A 16646-nucleotide genomic window follows, 5' to 3' on the forward strand; every position below is an offset into this window, starting at 1 on the left:
TATTCTGGAATTTCCTTGTCCATTTTTAAAAGCATAATTTAAAATGTTTAATAAAAATTCAAATTTATTAAATATAGTTTTTATTTTTTATTTGGTATGACTTAAAAATCATAAAAGTGTTCAAGAAAATGTAAAGTAATAACTCCATGACATTATCTCACAGCCCTTGAAACAGCATCTAAGGGAGCCACATAGAAATGATTGCCTTAAGGACTGTGAAGATACAATAGACCGCAAAATACCTCAAACTGGGTCATCTGAAGCTTTAGATGTTTCTTTTTTTTCATGTAATTTTCATTTCTCAGAAAATTTATGAATAAGATAAGTCACAAACTTTAGGCTTTTGGCAATTATTATACCGACACAAAGTTTATGGTAATTTTTCTATCAATATGTTCAGTAGCAGAACTATTGAAGATATGTTTTTCAGTTTTTTTAAAAAAACCTATTTAAAAACATTTATATTGTTCTAAAATTGACTGTGGTGATGTTCAAACTATCATTCTTCCCTGCATTTTCTGTTTGTGGATATGATCTGTGTAACAGGCACTATTTAATTCAACCATATTTATTGATACTTGCTTTGTGTAAAATATTTTTCCAGAAGCTGGAATTGTAGTTGTAAATGAAACAGAAAACACAATTCTTGACCACAGGTAGTGAGGGATGACAGTGAACAAATAAATAAGTAAACATGCCACATGTTAGAGGGCCATTACAGTTACTAGACCTGGCCAACTGGGTTCCTGCTCTGGACTCTCCATTTTAGAAACACCTGTTCTGTCACTGGCCGTGCACCTCCTGTCTGGGCAAGTAGTCTGCAGAATCAAAGGTACGTGCCCATGTGGAGGCCCAAAGCCTGGGCTTTCTGCAGGCATCTATCTCTGTAATACGATCCGAGGAAACTTAAGTAAGAAGCACTCGAGGCTTAGGTTTTCCTTTGTATGCTAGCCCCAAGCCCTGAAAATATCAGAATGTGAACTTCTGGGTTTTTTTAATTGAATGGACATTTTATATCTCTGTAGGGCTAGAAATTAACTTTTTTTTTTTTTTTTTTTTTTTTTTTTTTTTTTTTTTGAGACGGAGTCTCGCTCTGCCGCCCAGGCTGGAGTGCAGTGGCCGGATCTCAGCTCACTGCAAGCTCCGCCTCCCGGGTTCACGCCATTCTCCTGCCTCAGCCTCCCGAGTAGCTGGGACTACAGGCGCCGCCACCTCGCCCGGCTAGTTTTTTGTATTTTTTAAAGTAGAGACGGGGTTTCACCGTGTCAGCCAGGATGGTCTCGATCTCCTGACCTCGTGATCCGCCCGTCTCGGCCTCCCAAAGTGCTGGGATTACAGGCTTGAGCCACCGCGCCCGGCCTCTTTTTTTTTTTTTTTGAGATGAAGTTTCACTCTTATTGCCCAGGCTGAAGTGCAATGGGGTGATCTTGGCTCACTGTAATCTCTGCCTCCTGTGTTCAAGTGATTCTCCTGTCTCAGCCTCCCAAGTAGCTGGGATTATACGCATGTGTCACCACGCCCACCTAATTTTTGTAGTTTTAGTAGAGACGGGGTTTCACCATGTTGACTAGGCTGGTCTCGAACTCCTGACCTCAGGTGATCTACCTGCCTTGGCCTCCCGAAGTGCTGGGATTACAGGCGTGAGCCACCGTGCCTGGCCCCTAGAAATTAACTTATAGAAAAATCATAGTAGTGAAAATAATTAGTGTTATTTAAAGTGCAAATGAATTTTATCTGGTAGAGTTCCAATTGATTCCTCTCTTGTAGAAAAGACCACCCCAAACATTTTATTGCCCTAGAGAATATGTACTAGTTTTGCATCCATTACTTATTTCATTTTGGCCCTACTAACTGTATGTATATACGTATGTCTATACATACAAACACACATTTACACATATATTCAGATTTTTGAGATTCCCTTTTGAACTGCTCAGAACATCTTATTGATTAATAAGATCTTGTTAATTAACTAGCATACCCCATTAATTAGTGCACTTAATGAATCTTTGATACAGGTTTATTTTTATTTGCATCCAAGCCATAATGAAATTTGTTTTTGTTTTTTTTTTAATTTTTGAACTTTATAAATTAGGAAGGGTTTAAAATTTAAAATAGAATGGAAGGTGACAGTTTCACTGGTAAGGTGATATTCGGACAAAGGCTGAAGAAGATAAGAGAGGAACCTAGGATGAGACTGTTCCAAGCGGAGAGAGAAAATCAAGTCCTAAGAGAGAAGATAGGAATCATGGAGAAAAAAAACTAATTCCCTTCTACCTCTCACAACCCAAGAAAGATCTGTATACAGTTTGGGGTTTGAAAGCAGATCGGACACAGCAAATAAACATTGTATGGGTGTGGCTGTAGACATTTGGAGTGATCTAATTCAAAAGTAGAATACGTAAATGTCTGTGGAGACACTGCCAGAGAAATCACTGACCTTGGAGGAAGGGGTAAAAGGATTCCCTAATGAGATAACGATGGCCATGTGGCAAAATTTGCAAACAATGGGCAATTTAATGATGCTGCAATGTGGATATCTCCTGCCTGGTTATTTTGAATCGCAGTTAAAAAAACAATAATTTATTTTAACAATTTTGTCTAAGTCATGAAAACAAGAAAATCAAAAATTAGTAGTCTTAACAGGTCACCTATTTGAATAATCATGTCTACTAGCCAGCAGAGATGCTATAATTTTCTTTCTAGTAGAGCTTTATCTTTAATTTTACACTAAAATAATCTTGCAATGTAGTTAAAGAGAATATTCGAAATTAAGAAACATGAACCTGGTCCCTAAATCATCAAAACCAAGATAGTCAGAGTGTTAGTCCATTTTCTGTTGCTATAACATAATACCACAGACTGGCAAATAACGAAGAATTAAGGTTTATTTGGTTCATAGCTCTGAAGGCTGGGAAGTGCAAGCACGGCACCGGCATCTGACAGAAGGCAGAAGTGAGAGCACGGGACAGAGGGGAAATAGAGCCAAACTCATCCTTTTTATCAGGCACTTACTCCCTTGTTAATGGCAGTAATTCAGTTACGAAGGCAGAGGCCTCATGGCCTAACCACCTCTTATACGTCCCAACGCTGAACACTGCTGTACTGGAGACTGACACAGTTTGGAGATTTGTCCCCACCCAAATCTCATATTAACACGTTATCCCCACTTTGGGAAGTGGGGCTTGGTAGGGAGCATTTGGGTCATGAGGGAAGATCCCCATAGCTTGATGCTGTCCTCCCAGTAGTAAGAGGGCTCTCAAGAGACCCAGTTGTTTAAAGTGTATGGCACCTGCCCCCGATCCCACTCCTGCTTTATGCCATGTGATGTGCCTGCTCCCCCTTTGCCTTCCACCATAGTCAGAAGCTTCCCAAGGCCGCCCCAGAAGTTGAGCAGATGCCAGTGCCATGCTCGCTATAAAGTCTGCAGAACCTTGAGCCAATTAAATTTCTTGTCTTTATAAATTACCCAATCTAGAACTCCTGATCTCATACGATCCACCCACCTTGGCCTTTCAAAGTGCTGGGATTATAGGCAGGAGCTACTGTGCTCGACCCAGCCTGGCCAACATGGTAAAACCCCATTTTAACTAAATACACAAGAATTAGCCAGGCGTGGTGGTGGGCACCTATTATCCCAGCTACTCAGGAGGCCAAGGCAGGAGAATTGCTTGAACCTGGGAGGCAGAGGTTGTAGTGAGCCGAGATCATGCAACTGCACTCCAGCCTGGGTGACAGATTCCATCTCAAAATAAATAAATAAATAAATAAATAAAAACTAAAAAATTACCCAATCTCAGGTATTTTTTTATAACAATCCAAGAATGGCCTAATACATGGACTAAGTTTCCAACACCTGAACTTTGGAGGACACATTCAAACCATAGTGGTTAGTTAGGTTAGTTAATTCACTATATTACATTTTAGAAGGCATAGAGATAGTTGTAAATTTAAAACAGTAATCCTACTTAAACAAGGTTTGGTATCTATAATAGTTAACTAAAATGGAGCAGTTACCATCTTGCTTTTTACTTTGCTACCGACATGAACAAGACTCAGATGTAAGAAAGTTGATACATACTCAGCAGTTAATTTTTATTTCTTGTCACTACAGCAATGTTCTAAAAGCCTCTTTATGAATGTCAAACCACACATGAAAATAAAATAAAAATTTCATCAGCAAATAAGTCATTTCATATACTTTGGAAAGTAGACAGGGGGAGGGTGTCTGACCAGTTTTCACTCTTGTATTTGAGCTTTCTTGTGTGAGAGACGCCAGTCTGACATTTGAAAACACAGGCCAGAGGATGAAGACACAGACTGTTTGAAATCTTTGTGTGTCTCTGCCATTCCTTTAAATGTGTATTCGTTTGGAGCAGTGTAATAGGTGACTGCATAGATGAATGAAGCAGCATTTATTTCCAGGGTCACAAGCAGAGTCAGAGTCTCCTCTACCATTCTCCTAATCAGCATTACTAGTCAGCTTTCAACGAAAGTAAATCTTTGCCCTCTTCCAGAACACAGTACAGTTAAGAATGCTCAAGAAAGTAAGGTGTACACGGAATGCTTTGGCATATTGCATAGAATACTATCGTAATGATTACATGAGAAACTGCACCTGACCTCCACTTAGCTGTACAGACATGGGTGCTCATCTTCAGAACGATTCAGAGTCTAGTAAACGGAATGATTAGACAAATGATCAGAATAACATTGACTCCTTTCATAGCTGCCCTTAATAGCCAGGGTCATGAAAGCATCATAGCAGTTGGAAGACGACCTGTAGGAAAAGGCTACCAATGATGCTCTCGGGAAGTAAAAAAAAAAAAAATAGCCAAGAGAAGCAAAGAAAAAGAAGCCCTGCTGCCTTTACATATCTCAGAACTTGAGAAGAATTTATATACAATTTGGAAGTTTGGGGATGCAATCAGGATACTAACAAGCAAATGGGCCGTAGATGTCTGGTGAGTGGAATGGAGATTTGATTTCAGGAAACCTCAGAGAAGTTTTAAGACACAGCTGGAGTGAAAGAACCCCTTTGACCTACAGGGATTCACAAAAATGTGTCGTTGGGCAAAATGTCAGAAATAAAAGGGAAAAAACTACTAACATTACTCTTCCTGGTTTAAAATAACTAAACTTACTTAGTCTTAGTAAAGTCCAGATTATATGCTGGGGGGCAACTATTACCTACTGTAGTGTCATGGATATTTCTGCATAAAACCAAATATCCACAACATTCTTAATCCAGGTCTTTTGGGGCATCAGTGAAAGCGAGAGAGACAGAGAGAAAAAGAGAGAGAGAGAGAGTGTGTGTGTGTCTCTGTGTGTGTGTGTGTGTCTGTGTGTGTGTTTATCAATAGGAGGAAATTATTTTTGTTAATGTCATTGTATTTTGAACTTTCTGATTCTGATTTCCCAAAGGAATAGGGAGATTTGAAGGAAGCAATAACCATCTTCAAAATTCACACTTTTAAATGAGTGTCCTTTTCTATATATCATTCATAACTGTAGTTTATCCACTTTATTTTTATCAAATACCTACTCTGCCCCAGGCTCTGAACACAGAGGATAGAGCAATAAAATAAAACAGGGAAAATATTAAAAAGAATTCTGATGGAGTTTGCATTCTATAAGGGTATAAAAAGAATAAACAAGTATATAAAATGAAAGGTAGGGATTGAGAAAGAAAACGGTAGGATAATGAGAATGGGGTGGGAGTTGCCCCTAAGCTCCCTGTGGGAGAGTGATGTGATATCAGCAGACTATGGTCAGGGGAGATTCCTCTAAGGTAAGATGTGACCCATAATTTGAAGGAAGTAAGAGAAAAGGCCACAGGGATATCTGACTGCGATGGCTTTTTTGAGGTGTCAGTTTGGCAAAGCTCCAGTTCCCAGTTACTCAAACGCCAATCTAGGTGTTGCTGTGAAGTTACTTTGCACATTAATTAAACTCCCTAGTTAGTTGATTTTAATAAGGCATATTATCCTGGAAAATAATGGTGGGCTCAATTTAATTAGTTGAAAGGCCTTCAAAGTAGGACTGAGACTTCCCAGAGAGAGAAAAAAAATTCTGCCCATAAACAACAGCTCTTCAGCCCATGCCAGTGGAATTCCACCACGCTTATCATGCTCCTTCCCTGGCCACCTGCCTGCCCTACAATGTTCAGATTGGCTTAGCCAAGCCCCTCAAGTGCCAATCCCTGGTAATAAATAGTTTTATGTCCTATAGGTTCTCTCTCATTCAACTCTAGCTGATAGACTTGAGAAGAGCATTCCAGGCCCTGAGTTAAGAAGTTGCTTGGCAGGTCCAGGAGACAGCATGGAGGCCACTATGGCTTCAGCAAAGGGAGCAGAAAGGAATGGTGGGAGAAATAGTTTTGCTCTAGACACATTAGACACGTAAGTAGAGATGCCAAATGAGCATTTGGATATATCCATATGGAATTTGGTGCAGAGTTTGGACGCAGATATAAATTTCAATCTTTATGTGCTGCTCTCTTGTTCAAACCATTCTATAGTAGCAACCCAATTTCCTGTAGATAATATCAAACATCCCGATAACCTCAGGAAGTCAAGCAACTTTTTTTTTTTGTAAAACGTGATGCCATTCAAACTAAGGTATTCAACAAGTAACATCCTCAATGCCAAAACCTCTAATCCTTCTGTGAAAGAGGCAGGACATAAAAATACATAAAACTAAACATCAAGATGCCGTGACATTTTGCTATAAGACTAGAATATGGGACAAGTATAAAACATAGATTATAAGCTTTCCTTATGATAAAAACGTGCTTCACATATTTAGTTATGCTTAAAGGATACATTATCAGCGGGAAATAGAGGAGGAGTAAAACATTTTTGGCAGTTTCATAATTGCCTAAAAGTTTTTTTATGCAGATGTATGAGCTTTGAAGAACTTGGCTTGAAATGAAAAAAGAAAAAACATGTTTATACTTAACTCCTTTGTGAAAATGTTTTCAGGTAGCTAATTCTTCAGGAAATATGGCATGGTTCACTGCCAGTCAGAATAAATTAATGCATCATTTTCCCCAGGAAATATCTCACACCTGTTTCTAATATTTATTTGTTCCTTTGGACTATTTCCATGCACTTGGTTCACTGATTTCTCCTTTCTAGGTCTCCCTAGTCAAAAAGAATAGGGCATGACTACTAAACCCAGGTGGTCTAGAAATCTCCATCACTGTTGAATTGTGGTTGACCCCAGTGGGTGGGGGTGGATACGTTGTTTAACAAAACACACCACCCACCTTCTTTAAAGACAGAGACCACACAGTCCTACTTTTCCCATTCACAGAGTTGGCTAAAAGATGCAAACATTAGGGTTGCTTCTTCAAAGAAAATGATATAGCAACTTTCAACATAAACATGAATTTTCATGCTCCAAGGAAAGCAGGCCGTGATAAATCTCTTTTTGTGGTTCTGAAATCCAACTAAAGACACCTGAAAAAAAACTGCTGGACATTTGAATGAATTTATCCTGACAATGTAGTGAAGTTATATTTCCATTTCTGTAGTGAATTTCTGTCATTTGATTGAAAGCCATGAATGCAGAAATAAATTGGATCTTGGATTCATTCATGCATACGGGCAAAAAAACATGTATTCAATGTTTATTCTGAAAGACAGAATCCTTGCTTTTATAAAGGCCATATCTCATGAGAAAAGCAGCTGAAATCACTGCAGAAATATGGCCAGTGTTAGAGAAGAGTTTGCAGGGAGAGTTTGCTACTGAATCACAAAGAAAGGAGAATCTTGGGATATAGGAAAATCAGGGATAATAGGCCAGGAGGTTTAAGCTAAGCTGAGCCTTGGGACCAGTAGAAGCTAGTTAAGTGGTGAGAGTTTTCCATGACGAAGGTGAAATCTGGAAGGTCAGAAATAGTGACTGCGTTCAGAGAATTTTAGGCAATCTACGGGGCTGGCACACGGCCTTTTGCGGAAATTGGGTGGCCGATGGTAAGAGATGATAGCTGGATAGGCAAATATTTCACAATAAGTTCATCGTACCTATGCTTGGTTATTTGGATTTTGTTTAAAGGCTCGGTTAGCCTCTGAAAGATTTCGTACTGTAAGGTCGCATGCTTGCATACACATTTTAGACAGGTGCTTCTGGCAGCCTTGCATTGATTGGGAGGGTACCAGGTTGGAGATAGGACAGATATGGCATAAGCATCATAAACAAGATAGTGATAGTGGGAATAAAAGGAAAGAGGTGAATTTACAAAATAGGTAAGGGAAATTTCAGAGAGTTTTCCAACATGTTTCCAAGTATAACAAAATGTATTAGCAAACGCGGGCTGCCATAACAAAATATACAGACTGACTGACTTAACCAACAGAAGTTTGTCTCTCAAAGTTCTGGAGCCTGGACGTCCAAGACCAAGGCATCAGCTAGTTTTTGTTTTTCCTGAAGTCTTTCTCCCTGGCTTTTGGATGGTTGCATTCTCGCTGCGTCCTCCCATGGTGTTTCTTCTGTGCACACCCCTGGCATCTCTTTCTCTTCTTACAAGGGCACCGATCCTATTGGATTAGAGTCACATCCTTCTCATGTGATTTAACCTTAAATACCTCCTTAAGGGCTCTATTTCCCAATAGAGTCACATTGGGGTTAGGCCTTCAACATATGAACTTTGGGGGGCATAATTCTATCCAATACTAAATGAGGACTGTTCTCAAATTTTAGAAAGTATGAATCACGTGATTAGATTTCTAGGGATATGATGATGACAATCACATGGCTCTAAAACCTTGGTGAGAGCCTCTACATCTTTTCCCCATCCTCCAGATAACCAGTAAGGATTTGAGGGTCTGGAGAGTGCAGAGTCACAGGAAGGGGCAGTCTGTGTTCCTGGATGAAGACAAGGAAGAGCAGGGCCCTTACCTTCCTGTACTGAGCTGTCACAGGAGCAAGGGAAGAGATGAAGTTTTTAAAATATGTTTAAAAATAGTTATATTGAATAAATTGATATTGAATTTGAGAGCACAATAACTACATAAACTATAAATCTCAGGGACAAGGATCATTCACAATCAGTTAAGTCATTTTGCCACTGGAAGTGATATTTTAAAACATGATTACCCTTTGTTTCAAGCACATATACATCCACTGCAAGAGTTAACTTAGACTGCTGATGCTAACAATCTAGAACTACAATCTTTGTTACCTTAAAAGACAATGTCCTTTAGTACTAGGAATTCAAGAGGAATATTTTAGGACCATTGGTCAGAAACTTTCAATGCTTGTGATACTACTTTGGTATACATAAAAGTTCCACTAAGACTAAGAAGGAAGAATGTTTCCGTTTTCTATTGAAGACAGGATCTTAGAAGTACTCAAGTGAGTTATTCGTCTGTTTAAGTTTTATTTTATTTTTAATTGACAAAAATAATTGTACATATTTATGGAGCACAATGTGGTGTTTCCATGTGTGTATACCTTGTGCAATGATCAAATCGGTGTAATTAGAAAATTTGTTACCTTAAACATTTATCATTTGTTGTAGTGAGAACTTTCAAAATCCTCTCTTCTATATAGGAACTAGCTAGACAACAACATTTTACCAGTACATGACTCTCATATATTAGCAACAAACCAAATTTGAAAAGCCTTAGCCAATACTACAAAAACAAAACATTTAGAGTAATACTTTTAAATTTTTGAAAATGTCTTTAGTTATATAATTATAATTGACAAATTATATTTGCATATACTTAAGGGGTAGAAGATATAATCATATAATCTAAGAATGCAATATAGAATAATTAAATCAAGTGAATTAGCATAACAATCATCTCACATACATCATTTTTGTGGTGAAAACATTTGAAATTTAATTTCTTTGCAATTTTGAAATGTACTATATTATTGTTTACTAGATTTACTAGGCTGTGCAATATACATTTATAATAATATTTGTGAATACCAATGTATTAGATTTATCACCTTCTATAAATATTCATCTTTGAAATGATAAAAGTGGGTTCTACCTGTAGTTCTCTTCTGACACGAGAAGTTGCAGGTGCATATGAGATGATCTACTGACTTTTCTTCTCAAAGTATTTTTTGGAAGCAGTGGGATTTGGCTTGGTTGTAGGAGAACTCAATATCTATTTTCCAGGCAGACTTCTCTGTGGATCTCCACCAACTGGCATGCCTTCACGAAGAAGACAGTCTCTTCCATGCTTCAGCCATTGGGAGATCATTGACACTCATATACTTGATGATTTCCACTGGGGTTCTATTATGAAAAGACCCGTTAGTGGAAGGTCAGGACCTCCTACCAGCACATCATAGTCTCAGGAAATCTATTTATTTAAGTCTGACAAGAGTACAATGCTCGTATGGCCCAAACTGGCTTTCTTTGGTGTATGTATCTAGACGTGATGGTTATAATGAAAATCCACTGAAACTGCAACAACTTCACAGTTCACAGTATGAAATGCATTGGCTGTCTCACTCAAAGCAATAATTTCTGTAGGACACACAAAGGTGAATGGCAAAGGATAAGAGAAGAGCATGAAATACTTTTTTAAGTCAAGCCTAAAGTCAAGGCTTAGTTCTTTGAACTCTTCCCTGGCAATGGCAATATACTTACAATAGTAGGTTTCTGAGGAACTTATTCATTCATTCACTCGTGCAATTGAAGAATACAGCAAATGTGAATTGAGAACCTTCACTGTGCCAGCTTTGTGTAGAAAAAAAAGATTTTAAGTAATGTAAAGTGTTTGTTCCTGTTGTCTTTTGTTCTGAACAGAGTTATACTAAGTAGATAGTGGAGAGCAAAGCAAACTTGCAACCACTTTCCTTTCTTAAAGAAGAAACATTGAAGGAGACAGCTACTACATGCATTGCTCGTCTTCACAATGTGTACTATGTCCTGACAAAATGTGTGGAATATTAAATGCCATACTCTGTGTCACGAAGATATTTCCTGATAATTCAGAATAATGAAGAAACAATTCATTTTGAGACATACTAAGACAAATGTATGCTCAGTAAATTTTTAAAATTTAAATTTTCTTTTAAAAAATTATAAATTTATTACCTTAAACATGTATCATTTGTTGTAGTGAGGACGTTCAAAATCTTCTCTTCTGTATAGGAACTAGCTAGACAACAACATTTTAGATTTCTGGGGATATGATGATGACATATATATATATACACATACACACACACACACACAGAGAGAGGTTGGTATACACACATATATTTTCATTTTTCATCAGCCCTAAAATTAATGATACTCCAGTAGCAAAGAGCATACCTATGTCTGGCTCCAAGTTTCTTACATTATTCTCCAAAAAAAGGAACCAGGGTTTCTTAGAGTGATGCTGATTTGAGGATTGGGGCAAAAGTACACAAGATCAGGCTGGAGTAGTGTTAGAAGGAAGTGTTAACAAAAAATTATGGAGGTATGACAAAGGGGCACAGAAGTCAGCTGAAAGATCTATCAATGACCAAAGCTGGAACAATTGGAGCAGAAAAATTAAGTAGCATTGAACTATAACCCAAAGTATGAAATAAATAAATACCCATGAGTTCACAGTAATATAAATGATTAAGAATAAATAAGTGGGGGAAGAATAGACAAATGTACTATGCAAAAGAATCTTACAGACAGTCTGCTCTTAAAGTGGTGGAACATAATTCCCCACTCCTTATGGGTAGGCTAAGCATAGTGATTTCCTTTCAAAGAATAGAGTGTGAAAAGAGGAAAAAGAATAACTTTCCAGGGGAGAAACGTGACCAAAAACTATCTCAGCCAGGTAATCAAGGTTAACATCAACAGTGGTAAGTCACCTTAATTGTATGTACACTTGATATGATATGATGCGAATGGCACTTTACCTCAGTGGTCTTTCTCCCAAGAACACATAAGTCAGGTCTAATCACAAGAAAAACATCACACAAAGTCCAGTTGAGGGACATTATACAAAGCTTCTGAGCTGTACTCCTGAAAACAAGCAAGATTGTCAAAAATAAGATAATTCTGAGAAACTGTCAGAGCCAATAGGAGCCAAAGAAGACATGACAACTAATGTAATGTGCTATCCTGGATGGGAGCCTGAATAAAGTACAGTGTTGAATTTAGTTTATAATAGTGTGTCAATATTGGTTCATTAATTGTAACAAATACACCAAACTCATGTTAAATGTTAATAATAGGGGAAGTTGAGTGGGAATACATGGAAACTCTATCTTCATAATTTTTCTCTAAATCTGAAATTATGCTAAACTAAAAGTATACATACAAATACATATACATACATATACATGTATACATATATGTATATGTACATACATATGCATATACACATTTCATATATACATATATGTACACATATATGTACATGTATGTGTATACATACACTGAACTATGATATGCAATATAGTCTGAAATTTTATTGTATGAAAAATTTCATGTAATACAAGAACTGTCTATCTTGTTTATCAGTGTGTCTCTAGTACGTTATACAGCACTTGTCACAGATTTTTTTTTTTTTCTTTAGAGGCAGAATCTTGTTCTGTCACCCAGGCTGGAATGCAGTGGCATGATCACGGCTCATCAGAGCCTCAAATTCCTGGAGTCTAGTAATCCTCCTATCTCAGCCTCCTGAGTAGCTGGGGCTGCAGGCACATATCATCACAAAATTAGCCTGGCTAATGTTTTCGTTTTTTTGTAGAGACGGGGTCTTGCTTTGTTGCCCAGACTAGTCTCAAACTCCTGGCCTCAAGGGATCCTCCTGCCTCAGCCTCCCAATGTGCTGGGATTACAGGTAGGAGCCACTGTGCCTAACAAGAACAAAAAAAAATTCTTTAAAAAATACTCATTTAATGGATATAGATACAAAACTATGCGTATTTGTGTATTCATGCATGTCTATATATCTTACAATTTATATTTATGTAATTATATTTATGTATCATTTTCCATGTTAAATGTTTCACATATATAATATTCACTGACTCTGTGATAATTTAGAAATGTGTTCAATTAAAGTCCCCAAAAGACTCCCCAATCTACTTGTATCAAAGTTTCAATTTAATTTTTTTCAAATAATTTGAGTGATTGCAAACAGTCATTTGCGTACCAGTGTATAAAACTTAAAAATGATCATGTGTCACTCAACAAGGGCTCATTCATTGTATGTAATGCACTTCCTTGTGAATTTCCTTGAGGTACTTGATCTATCATCTTACTCTAAATTCCTCTAAATGCCCACAGGCCTAATTTTAGTTGAAGAATGTCATGTTAATTTAGAGAACCGTTTTGAACTAGTTTATGTTTACGTATGCTTGGTGTAACCGTGAGTCCTATGCTCTTTGTGATTAATATTCATGTTTGTAAGTGTGCTGGCCAATATATATATATGATAGTCATTTTCCTGAGCCAGTGGTTTTGATTCATGGTCACAGAGACGTTCCTGATAGGCACTGAGGGTCTGGATATAGGGAAGGTGTGTATAATCTCCTGCGCATCGGGGCCAGTAGTACATAGATTCTGGCTGTATACATGTCTCAGCAGTTTAAAAACTTTCGTGACTTTTCATCTGAACTTTCTCTTTACTGAGGCATGCTTGGACCTTTGGCTCTCTGAGTCTCTCTCTCAGTTTCTCTCTCTCTCTCTCTCTCTCTCTCTCTCTCTCTCTCTCTCTCCCTGTCTGTCTCTTTCTCTCTCTTTTCATCTGTACTTTGAAAAACGACTAGGCCTCGGCCGGGCGCGGTGGCTCACGCCTGTAATCCCAGCACTTTGGGAGGCCGAGGCGGGCGGATCACAAGGTCAGGAGATCGAGACCACGGTGAAACCCCGTCTCTACTAAAAATACAAAAAATTAGCCGGGCGCGGTTGTGGGCGCCTGTAGTCCCAGCTACTCGGGAGGCTGAGGCAGGAGAATGGCGTGAACCCGGGAGGCGGAGCTTGCAGTGAGCCGAGATCGCGCCACTGCACTCCAGCCTGGGCGACAGAGCGAGACTCCGTCTCAAAAAAAAAAAAAAAAAGAAAAACGACTAGGCCTCTCATAGTGTTTTTGATTCTTTAGTCGGGGGTGAAAGTAATACATTTAGGAATAGTAATTAATAAATAGGAGTAGGCTGTTTCCAGTTTTGAATGCACAGTATATTTATTATTTTATAAGATACATAAAGAAACATTTTTCTCTCCATTTATATGGTATTCACTGACTAAAGCAATTGAAAGCATTAACTACAATACAGTGCTATCACCATATACAGTTATAGCTTCTATTTTATGTGAATAACTTCATGGTTATTTATTTTCATGGCTTTTCTTGTTGCACAGGACTTGAGAAGAAACCCTATTTTCTAAACTGCCGTGGATGGTGTCTCTAATCCACTCACACCTGATCCATGACGTGTACACAGTTGCTCCTGAATGGGATCAGATACTTGATACTTATGTGTATTTCATGGCATCTATAAGCGACCTGACCAGCTGTGGCTTATGTGCCAAGTGACAGATAGTTATAATTAGTTCGCTTATCCAACAAGTCTTTGTTGTACAACCACTGTATGATAGGCATTCTTCTAGGAATTGAGGCTGTAACGATTATTAACATAAAAAGAGACTTCATTCTACTCTCATGGAGTTAGTTACTATTTTACTATGGGAGAGACAATTAAAATGTTTTAATAATCATTATGTTAAACAGTGATGCAAGCTATAAGAAACAAAAATAAATTTGAATGTGTTGAGAATGGCAAGAATATGTTGTCATTCTGTGTTACATTATACTTTACCCATAAATCTGTTACCATTTACAAATAGCATTATGCGGGACTGTGTTTCCATTAGCCCCCACGAGGGATCTCATACTTCCTTCTCCAGCACACAACAGTGAGTGGCACGCAGTGAATGCTGGATGACAGTGGAATGGTGGAAGGATGAGTGGATGACATTTGTTAGTAGTTTGATATCTCTATGTAGAAAGTGATACACAAAGATAACTATAAGAGCATTTAAAAATATTAGGAAAATGTGCATCAATTTCACAATTGTGAAATTCAGGAGAGAAATAAATGAGAAAGTTAAAAATGATTGATATTTAAAGGCTCATTTTAACAGAGAGCATCAAGACACAAAAAGAAAAAAAAATCAGTGAAAATTTAAAATGTTATGAATAGGACAAATTTCTGTTGCTGGGACTGAATCAGATAATTTCTTTTAATCATTTGGTTTATTGCTTTGCAACTCATCTATGCAGCTGGAATCTGGAAGTACCAGTTTTACATAGTATAAAAACTGCCCTAATTTTTAAGTTGGACTGAGTACATGGATTTTTCTCCATTGGTTCCCTGCCAAAGGAAAAAAAAAAAGGGAAAGTACTTTCTCAAGCTAATTATATCTATGTTTAATAAATAATTAAAGTGATGTGTCCAGGAGTAATAATATGTTGAATTTAAAATTTAATTAAAAATTTTTAAAACAGGAAACTCCCATACCACAATTTCATATTCAGTATATTTCAAGGTATTCAGTAGATTTGAATGATGAAAATTAAATAAACCATTACAAATTTTTGAAGAGTTTACTTTTTCAAAACAATCAAATCAGGTCATGATTGTTTCTTGATGTCATAGTTTCTTTGGACTTTCCTAAGACATCCAGAGAGAGGAAAGGCAGGGACAGTTCTTTCAAATGTGGCTTCAAGAAATATTACTTTATCTTACTTCTGTGAACTTGCTAGGAGAAAAAAGTATTACTTTATAACGGAAGCATCGTGTGTGACTGTGTGTGTGCACAAGTTGTATGTGTCAGAAAGTGTGTGTTTGCTTACGTGTGTGTGTGTACCTATATGTGTTTTCATGCTGAGAGCACTAAGATAACATAAAAGCTCTGGAATGTTTTGAAAAAACCTTACTCTCATGTGATAGGAGTAGAGATTATTAGATACTTGCTGTTGACATATCAATCCTAATTATAGAGGCTCAGTGTCTCAGGGTGATTCTCTCTTTAGACACTCGAAAACACTCCCATTGAAAAGAAAGACAGTTGCTCAAGTGTTCTATTTTGTTTTTAATTTGCCTTGAAGTTATGTATTAATGCATGAGGACCGCAAGAAATAGGGTGGGGAGGCTTTAGCTGTAACATTTGTTTTCTTACTATAATGCTACAGGAGAATCCCTGTTTTTTTGGCCTTCCGGGAATTGTGCAAAAGAATACCTTTTGTCTCAATTTCTGATAATTGTAGAAAAGGCAAATTGAGTGCCTAGAATAACATTTTCTCCTATTCAATTGCCTAGTTTTTTATATTATTTCTGTGTTTACATTGTATAACTACGTTTTACCAGATGTCTCTCAATTTCAGAGATTTATAAGCCTTCAAGAAAAGTGTATACAACTATACAAAATAAACAGAGTGATCACTACAACTTTGTGATCATCTGCCCCTCATCAAAAGCAGGAGATAATTAACAACCTTCCGTTTCAGTTAAATTCATGGAAATATTTAAATGACACTTCTGAAATGACTTGGGGTTTTATACATACTGAGATTGTCATAATCTGAAATTCCATTTATCAAAAATCAGTACCAATCTCAGTGGCCTAACCAGAATGAGTCACTCCTGGAACTACTCAAGGATTAGTTATTACTATGGCT

At 37.5% G+C, this 16646-nt stretch overlaps 1 long non-coding RNA gene across 2 annotated transcripts in view; it reads right to left on the minus strand.

Moving 5' to 3' along the window:
- Nucleotides 1–3897: 3897 nt before the first annotated feature.
- LOC135967999 (uncharacterized) overlaps nt 3898–16646 on the minus strand; it is a 45040-nt gene continuing 32291 nt past the window's right edge. Inside the window, exons 2-4 of one of the 2 annotated variants that reach the window (XR_012426859.1) lie at nt 11875–11980; nt 11069–11132; nt 3898–10261 (exon numbers count right to left, since the gene is read on the minus strand). This is a non-coding gene — a long non-coding RNA (uncharacterized lncRNA). The remainder of the gene's footprint in view (nt 10262–11068; nt 11133–11874; nt 11981–16646) is intronic. The other variant, XR_010582412.2, reaches the window with a different exon arrangement.

Source organism: Macaca fascicularis, chromosome 17, assembly GCF_037993035.2.
Source record: "Macaca fascicularis isolate 582-1 chromosome 17, T2T-MFA8v1.1".
In the NCBI taxonomy this organism is placed as follows: domain Eukaryota; kingdom Metazoa; phylum Chordata; class Mammalia; order Primates; family Cercopithecidae; genus Macaca; species Macaca fascicularis.